Raw genomic sequence first — 9,083 nt, 5'->3', positions numbered from 1 at the left:
CTCTGCCTCAGAGTCTCCACTGTGGGGCCCCTCTTCTAACAGGCGGACCCGAGCTTCCGGCGCCTCCAACCGAAACACCTGGTCTGGCACCTTGTCGGAATCTTGCTCACCGTGCCAGGTGTCTGAGTGGGTGGAGGCCTCGGTATAAGATGTCTGCAACCCTTGGAGCCTACAGCAGCAGCCTACCAAAAAGCCGGTAAGTCCTGCTATGACCAACAGGGCAGCATACCATTCGGAGGCTCGAGAGGACCACCAATTCACCGAGGGGTCACGTCTCTCCCAGGCAGACTGCGCTCCCCATCTCTGGTGGTGCTCCTCATGAGCTTCCTGAGACTGTGTTTTCATAGGCACAAACTGCTCCACCATCCTTCGGAGAGTTTTGGCCGGCGCCATACCCTGCTCGTTAAACTGAGGTTTCATATGTATAAACTGCTCCAGTACCTTCCAGAGAGTTTCGGCGGACACCACACCCTGCTCGCTGCGCCATTTGTCATGCGAGGTGTCCTGTGGGGTCTCTGGTCCCGCTCCCTGCATAAGAACACAGGATATGGCTAGGCCAAAAAGGAACACCCACGGAGCCATAGGTAGAGGAGTCATATCACTATACTCTCACTGGTGGCACAATAGTCCCACTGGAGGCTGGAGTCACACGACCTGCAACCTGCTGTACGCTTCTCTGCCTGCCAACCGACCGACTCACTCTCAACTCCTGACTCGACTCGACTCACCAATCAGCACAGCTGTGGCAGTTGTATCAGTGGCTAATTGGCTAACTGGTTACAGGGGAGGGTCAATTAGCCACAGCTGACGTCCATCTACTACCCGAGCCAGCGCCTTTCCACGTGAGGCCGAGAGCCTGGAAACTGCTCTCTGGGACTCTGTCCCTACACTTATATAAAGTAAGAAATAAAATACAAACTAACCCAAGGACTTTATGATCTGGTGAAATATTTGAAGATAAAGCTGGTTTTAGTTTGGTTTGATTACACAGTCATGCGTTTGAAAATTATTAGCATAAAATACAATTTTTTCTAACTGTGTTTATAAAAATTAGTTATCTGTTAAAATATATGTCAAGAAAATAGCTTTGGTAATTACTGACTTTGAAATCACAAAGTTTTAACTACTATATAAAATAGGTACAATTAAAATAAAAGATATTTAGGTAAACTTTTAAGTGATAATTACATTGTATATATACATTGAAAAGATTTTCTAGGTGTCTTTGGTAATTGGAAATTTTAAGGTTTTATCATATAAATTAAATGATGCATAGTTATTGAATGTCTAGAGCATTTCCAAATAGAATAATGAAACACTAGTTACTGAACATTGATTTATCAACTTTTTGCTATTTATTGTAGATGAACTAAATATATTTGGGTGTATTAATAAACATGTCTTCTGCCACATTAAAATTTTTGTGCTAAGAGGAAATGTATTTCTAGAAATTAAGAAATATATTCATAATTGTATCAAGCTAAGAATCCTGGTGTAGCTGCACAATTGGTCACTTATTTTCACTGCTGATTAAGATGGACATTTGAATTGTTTATGTCTCTGCTATTGTGAACAATGCTTCTGTGGATTCATGTATCAGCCTTTAATATTCACCTCTGAGGCGGTGAATAGCTCTTCAAGTCTGCAATAAAAAATGGCCTCCAATAAAACTACACTGCAAAAAATGGGAAAGAAACAGAATGGGAAAAGTAAAAAAGTTGAAGAGGCAGAGCCTGAAGAATTTGTGGTGGAAAAAGTACTGGACCGATGCGTGGTTTTCAATTTGAGGGGTATATTTCTAGAAGTGGATCTGTTGAGCCACATGGGCATTTTTTTTTGTGGGGTGGAAATTTCAAAGTGTTGTATGCAGAGGCCACACCATTGTAATTTTTCATGTTCAATGTTTAAGGGTTCTAATTTCTCTACATTGTTGCTGCCATTTGTTAGTTTTAGTTTCTGGATTATAGCCCTTCTGGTACATGTGAAGGGGTATCACATTGTGGTTTTAATTTGCATTTGCATCACGACTAATGATGTTTAACATCTTACTGTGCTTGTTGACTATTTGCATGTCTCATCTGGAGAAGGTTCTGTTCAAGTCTATTTTAAAATTTTATTCGTTTGTCTTTTTTTTGTTCATGAGTTGTAAAAGTTCTTTGTCTCCTGGATAACAGACTATTATCAGATATATAATATGTACCTATTTGATTTCATTTTATGGGGTGTCTTTTCACTTTCTGGATTGCTTATTTTGATGCATGTATGTTTTTAATTTTGAGGAAGTCCAATTTATCTTTTTTTGTTGTTGTAGCTTGTATGTGGTGTCATATCTAAGAAACCATCGCCAATCCAAGGTCATGAAAATGTATCTCCATATTTTGTTTGAGAGTTTATACATTTACTGCCTATATTTAAGCCCTTCATGTATTTTAAGTTTTGTGTGTGGTGTGAAGTTGGGGTCCAATTTCATTTCTCTTCATTTGGATGGCCATTTGCCCAGCACCATTTGTTGGAATACCTTTCTTTACCCAATGTCATGTTGTCTGCCCTTTATCAAAAATCAATGGGCATACATGGCGGGGAGCTGCTGTGAACCCTGCGGTCACCCTCTGTGAGTGGGCATGCCCCGTCTGTGGGTCTGGACATGGCCCTGCAGCTCTCCCCACAGTAACCCAGCACCCTGCATGGGAGCCGTAAAACTGTGGCTGAGTTCTCATTTGACATCAACAACATGTTAGGATATAACATGCGTGGCATGTATCCACCTGAAACCTTTACTCCAATGCAGAAATGTGGGCTCACCCTTGCCTGTAACTACTCATCCTGAACTCATGAAATACCTAAATAATGTGGTGGAACAACTGAAAATTTTATTATAGAAGAGTTCAGTTTAGAAACTGGTGGCAATCCTCTCAAATATTGAAAGGGCTGAGGTCCTTAAAAGATGATAATTTGATATTGATTGTGACAAGACTGCCAAAATGACAGTACACTCAGAGAAAAGGCTCAGAAAGCTCTCCAAAATGAAATTCATTCTGTGTTCAGACAGATCACAGCTACAATGACATTCCTACCACTGTTGGAAGTTTCTTGTTCATTTGATCTACTGATTTATACAAATATTAGGTTGTGCCTGAAAAATGGGAAGAGTCAGGACTACAGTTGATTACCAGTTGTGAGCAAGTCTGCCTTCCTGCCTCACTACCACTACCACAGAGTAAATAGCATGGTGGCCTACAGAATCCCTGGTAATGACTGAAGATGAGAACACTAACGTAAATCCTCAAATATGCTTCTCCTAAAACCAAGTCAACGGTAGTTCATATATTTTATTGCTTAACTTTTAGATGGCGGAAAATTTAACATACTTTACAGGACCGTGCATGATTGTCCCATTTTGGGGTATCTGTTTGACTTTCCAGGGTGTTGCCACAATTTTTTGCACAGTGTTCAAAAAAGGGACCCAGCAGATTACTTCGGCCTTGTAATGTCAATTCCTTGAAGGTGGTAACTGTAGATAGGAAAACTTCTGGTATCAAATGAAATGCCATCCCAAATCACATCTTTTGATCAAGTAACTTGACTCAGAATACAGGTAGAGAGTTATTTAAATATAAAACACAACAAAAGAAGTCTGAATACTCAGAATCTTTGTTTAGGTCCTAAAGTATCTGATAATACATAGGTAACAAAATATTGCTGTTAAGTCCTTTTGCCATTTATTTCATTTGTATAGTAACTGTACTGAAAAAAATCTCCAATTATTGGATTGTAATTTATGTCACACTTAGAAAACTAATATTTCTAGTGTTTAAATTCTGGTGATATAGCACTTTTAAAAATGTCTTTCTGGGGGTGGCCTGTTAGCTCACTTGGTTAGAGCGTGGTGCTGCTAACAACGAGGTTGCAGGTTCAATCCCCACATGGGCCACTGTGAGCTGTGCCCTCCTTACCAAAAAAAAAAAAAAAAAAAAAAGGAAAAGGAAATATAGAAAAAAAGTGTCTTTCTGTGTTTTATAAAATAAAGCTGTAAATGACAATGATAAATAAGTTAAATGTGTATGTTAAAAAAAAATCTACTGACTTAGACTGACGGGTTTATTTCTGGGTCCTCAATACAATTCCATTGATCTCTGTGTATAGTTCTATGCCAGTGTCACCATGTTTTCCTTACTTTGGCTTTGTACTAATTACGAATTACGTTTGGGAAGGGTGAGCCTACAACTTGATTTGGTGTTTGAAGATCCTTAATGGCTCTTTTCTTCCCTGGAAATTTGCTGTGAATATTAGGATCAGCTTGTGCGTTTTTCCACAAAGGCCTGGGGGCCTTTTCATGGGAATGACACTGAATCCTTACATCGCATCTGTTCTGTTGCCACCCTAACAATTTCCATCACCATGGGATGGCCTCACGTTTATTTAGGTAGGTTTCTTTAATTTCTTGCAGCAAAGAAAGACATTATGTTTTGTAATTTTCAGTGTAGAAACCTTGCACTTTTATTAAAATTATTCCTAAGTATTTTACCAACATTGATGTTATTTGAAGTGGAATTGTTTTCTTAAATTCTTTTTTAGATTATTCCTTGCTAATGTATACAAATAAAACAGATTTCTGTGTATTTTTTGTCATTTAACTTTGAATTACTTTACTAGTAATAATAATTTTTGTTGTTGATTCTTTTGGAAGTTATGTATATAAGATGTGACGTATCATCTGTGAATCGACAGTTTCAGTTTTTCCTTTCACAGGGATGCCTCTCATTTGTTTCCTAATTGCTCTGGATTGAGGTACATTATTGAATGACAGTGGTGAAAGCCAGCATCCTGGCCTTGTTCCTGATTTCAGGAATAAACCTGTCATCTTAAAACATGAGCCATGAAGCTTGCTTAAGTATTGCCTAATGTTCTTGATCACATTGAAGAAACTTCCTTTTATTCATACTTTCTTGAGTGTTTCGATCATGAAATAGGATTGGGTTTTGTGAAAAGCTTTTTGTGATCGTGTGTTTTTCCTTCATACTGTTGTTGGGTATTCCAGGGTTGATTTCAGTTCGTTGAACAACCTTTGAGTTTCTGGTGTAAACACAGTTGCTTACGGTGCATCATTATTTCAATGTGCAGTTGGTTTCATAGTCCTGTTTTATGGAACATTATTACAACTCTATAAGGGATATAGATCTGTGTATTCTGTTTTTGTGACCTACTTCTGATTTGACTGGTTAGGGGCTATTAGTGCCCTACGGGGCTAGGGTTGGGGCTGAGGTGGAGTGTGGTGCTGAGTTAGGGGTTAAGGTTAAGATTATGGGTTACAGTTTGGTTATGGTTTATGTTTATTGTTTATGGCTACATGTATGTTATATGGTTTATGGGATTGATGATGGATTACGTTTATGGTTTATGGCTATGTGTTTTTGGTTATAGCTTGTGGTTACAGTCATGGTTTACGGATATGTTTCATAGTTTGTGGTTTCTGGTGATGGTTTAGTATTATGTTGAGGGTTTAGGTTGGTTTATGCTGTTGGTTATGGTTTATGGTTGTAAGGTTTTACAGTTTATGTTAAGGTTTAGATTTAGGCTTAGGGCTAAAGGTTTAGTGTTTAGGTTTTAAAGGTTAGGTTTTAGGTTTGGGGTTAGGGTTAGAGCTCAGTGATGTGGAATCCATTGCTTTCCTGACCCAGCATCTGTTCTCTGGCCCCAGTCCAGCACCTCAGCTTCCAGGGAAAGCCCCTCAGTTGCTTCCGGTCCTACCTGACATATCAGAATCGAGACTTCCTGGGTGCGGGAGATGAGGACACTTGGTGGGGACCGATCTCTGGGGAACTTCCAAACTGCTTTGTACATTTTCCTTCCCTGTCCCAGGAGAGGGAACTCCAGAGTAAAGTGATGAGAATAAGCGGGAGGAAGAGGTCCTGGATGTCTCATTGGTTAGTATTTTCCTTATTTTAGGGTCCATTTTGTTAATGGAAATCATCCATTTTGACGCAATAGGTGTATCTTACTTTAGTTTTACTTTCTCCTCTCTTTCCAGAATTGTTACAATCAATGTACAAAATGTCGATGCATTATTATTCACTAAAGTCTGTATTTTATTCAGATTCCTGCATTCAGGCTCAGTCTCAGTGCTGTTACATCTATCTGTTAAAGCTGACACAAGACAGCTTAATGCTGACAGCTGGGGTACCTGGTGAGTGAATTGGGGTGTTATGATAGGAAATGAGACTAGGAGAACACGAGGCTTGATAAAGTCTCAACACTATGATGATGATAGAGACTTTATTCTCTAGCCCAAGTGAAGCTGTTGGTAGTTGTAGGCACAGGAAGTGACAGGATTAGATCCCTAACTTAGTTAGAAAGATCTAGCTGGTCACAATGTGGAGGTTGCACTGGACGAGAGAAGGATGGTAGCAGAGAGATCAGTGAGAAGTGTGGTGACAGGCGCTCTGGCCTGAGCTGAGACAAGGGCCTTGAATTTGGAGATTAGCAGGGTTTGAAGACCAGGGAGGGGCAGTGGTGAGCTCCGCCCTGAGGATGAAGCTGGCACACAGCCAGAGTCAGCACTCAGGGGACTGTGGCTGTGTGGACACCAACAGGGGAGCTCATTTTGCCACCAGGAGACTGTTTGCTAAACTCTTGATCCTTCCAGCCCATAGAGGTAGAGAAAGGACTGGGAAGGGAAGAGGGAGGGGGAGTGAGGGCCCATCACGTGTGGGGCAGGAGCTCACCTGCCTCACCTCACTGATCTCACAGCCACCTGAGACGGAGCGGTTATCCCCACCTGACAGGTGAGGAGACGGACTTTCCATGTCTTTGTCTGAAGTCACACAGCTAGTACTTGGAGGAGACAGAAGCCAGCTCTGCATCTGTCTGAGGCTCAGGCACCCCTCCATAAGGAAAGTGTCACCCCAGACTCCATTCTGAGCAGCCAGGAAGCTCTTGTCAGTTGTGACCTCAGAGGAAGGGAAGATGGGGAGAAGCAGACCCGTGCTCGGGGCTGAGGAGGAAGAGATTTTCAAAGGCCCGAGCACAGGACTCCCCCATCGCATAGCTGATGGGGAGTCATTGTCATAGGATCTGGTGCGGCTTGTGCTCCTGTGAAGGGCCAGGCCACCACCTCACTCCCCACTGCCTGCCCTTGTCCCACCCCACAACCTGCTTGGGTGAGTGCAAGGCAAGCTGGACCATTAGGTCATGTGCAGATTTTCTTCAAATGGAATGACCATAATGCACCCCAACGCTGCCAGGACTGTTTGTATCCAGTGTGTGCAAGCGCTGTTGGCCCATGTGAGCCCATGTCAGTCCCGGTTCTGGACTCAGAATTTTTTTACAATCACTCTCCCGTTTCACTACCTGTGCATGGAGATAAAAATTGTTTCTGCCTTTTCTGGAAAATGGGAGCAGTAAGTGAGTTGAGGCCTGTGAAGGGCCTGAAACAGGATGTATCTCAGAGTGAGCTCAGTCCCAGGGGCCTGGATTCTCAATTGAAGGAGGGTGGGCAGGGACACGCTCTCTGCTGCCGTCTTGTGTGTAATGTGGGAATGACACCCATTCGTGTGCCACCTGTACATGCTATTATTTGCTCTGTTTGTGGGCAGCTTTACAACAGTTAAGTGCCAGATTCTTTCTATAGACACCTGAAGTGCCCATATCATCACCAATACCAACTTCAATTAAAAAGGGACAAAAACTTTGTAAATGATACTCACATGTGTTAAAGTCAAGGTTCATTCTTCTTAAATTACAGAGAAAGAAAGAATAAGAAAGACAAGGATACCTCCTGGAAATTTGATTGTTTGCATGTAAGAATTTCCTAAATCACTGGCCAGAATTATTATTACAAAATTAGAACGTAAGTCAAATGCCACCGATTTTGTCTGTGGGTTTGTTGTAACTTACACTAGTGAAGTTTCAGTAGTTGGATTTCAACTAAGTTTTTGAGGGTTTATCTTTTTTATGCTACATTGATTTAATTACTACATTTATAACACAACAGGATTCAATATTATGCAGCAAAATGTACTTTACACTGAACTTAATTAAATGTTTTTATTTAGAGTATTATCAGGCATTTTTCTTTTGAATGGGAATTAGTGTCTTTTTTTTCTTTTGAAGCACCCTACCCCGAATTTGTTCCTCTGGAGTCTGTTAACAGTACCTGATAGGACGGACTGCATGATGGTGGGGGAGAGGGTTGTTTTATGGTTTGTTTTCTTTTGTAAGAAGAGAAACCAAACTTATACTTTATCCCACTACTTTCTGCTTGGGGGGAACGGTCGGGTTGCAGGCCAGGCTCTTACTGTCTTTCCCTCCATAAGTACTTCAGCCCACGAGTTATCTTCTCTTCACATGTATATTCAGTTCCGGTTCTTACCATTGTGCTACAGTATGTTCCCCTCTCACTGACCAATGTAGCGTTTTGTTTTGGCTCTCTGTTCAACTTATTGTCCTGCAGTTTTTTCCCACCACCAAATTTCCGTCTTTGGAAATGACCCTAGTCTTACAATCTTTCACTTATTTAATAGCTATTTTCTTATTAATTCAGTGTCTGCCATCGTCTAAACCTGTCACTCAAATAAAAACCACACCGAGGTGGAATCTCCAGCAGTTACTTGTCCTCATATATGTAGTGGTCATCATGGTTGATTCCTGCTTCTCCCTGAAATTCTCTCCTTCCTGGATGCCGCACCAACTAAATTCTCCTGATCTGTCTGTCCCCTTCCTTAGGCTACTCTTCTGGTTCCAGGCACCCCCTGCTCAAAACCAACACACACACAGCAGGTCTTGATTTGACTCTCTATCTCTCTCTCCGTTTTAAGAAACTTTGTTTTGGCTACTTGATCTATCTTCCTTTGCCATGGTTTCAGACGCTACGTCTATTCCACTGGCTTCCATACTCTATCACCTTCTTAGACATCTTCATTAAACTTTATCTCCATAATTATCCCTGGTTCTTTGCTGTTTTCATTTACATGGACCATTACAACCTAAACTAAAATGTCCCAACCTGAATTAACTCTCCTCTCCCCAAATATCTACCACTTCATGTTGACTTTCTAATTAGAGGCAGTTCCATTCTCCCAGTCACT

The 9,083-nt window shown here is 41.2% G+C and overlaps 1 pseudogene; it reads left to right on the top strand.

Moving 5' to 3' along the window:
- The first annotated feature begins 2,644 nt into the window (after positions 1-2,644).
- On the top strand, positions 2,645-3,259 carry LOC109439378 (mitotic spindle assembly checkpoint protein MAD2A pseudogene; annotated as a pseudogene).
- Positions 3,260-9,083: the final 5,824 nt, after the last annotated feature.

Source organism: Rhinolophus sinicus, chromosome 5 (genome assembly GCF_057876585.1).
Source record: "Rhinolophus sinicus isolate RSI-liver-muscle chromosome 5, RSI-T2T, whole genome shotgun sequence".
NCBI lineage: Eukaryota > Metazoa > Chordata > Mammalia > Chiroptera > Rhinolophidae > Rhinolophus > Rhinolophus sinicus.
This window is presented reverse-complemented; position numbering and strand designations above follow the sequence as displayed.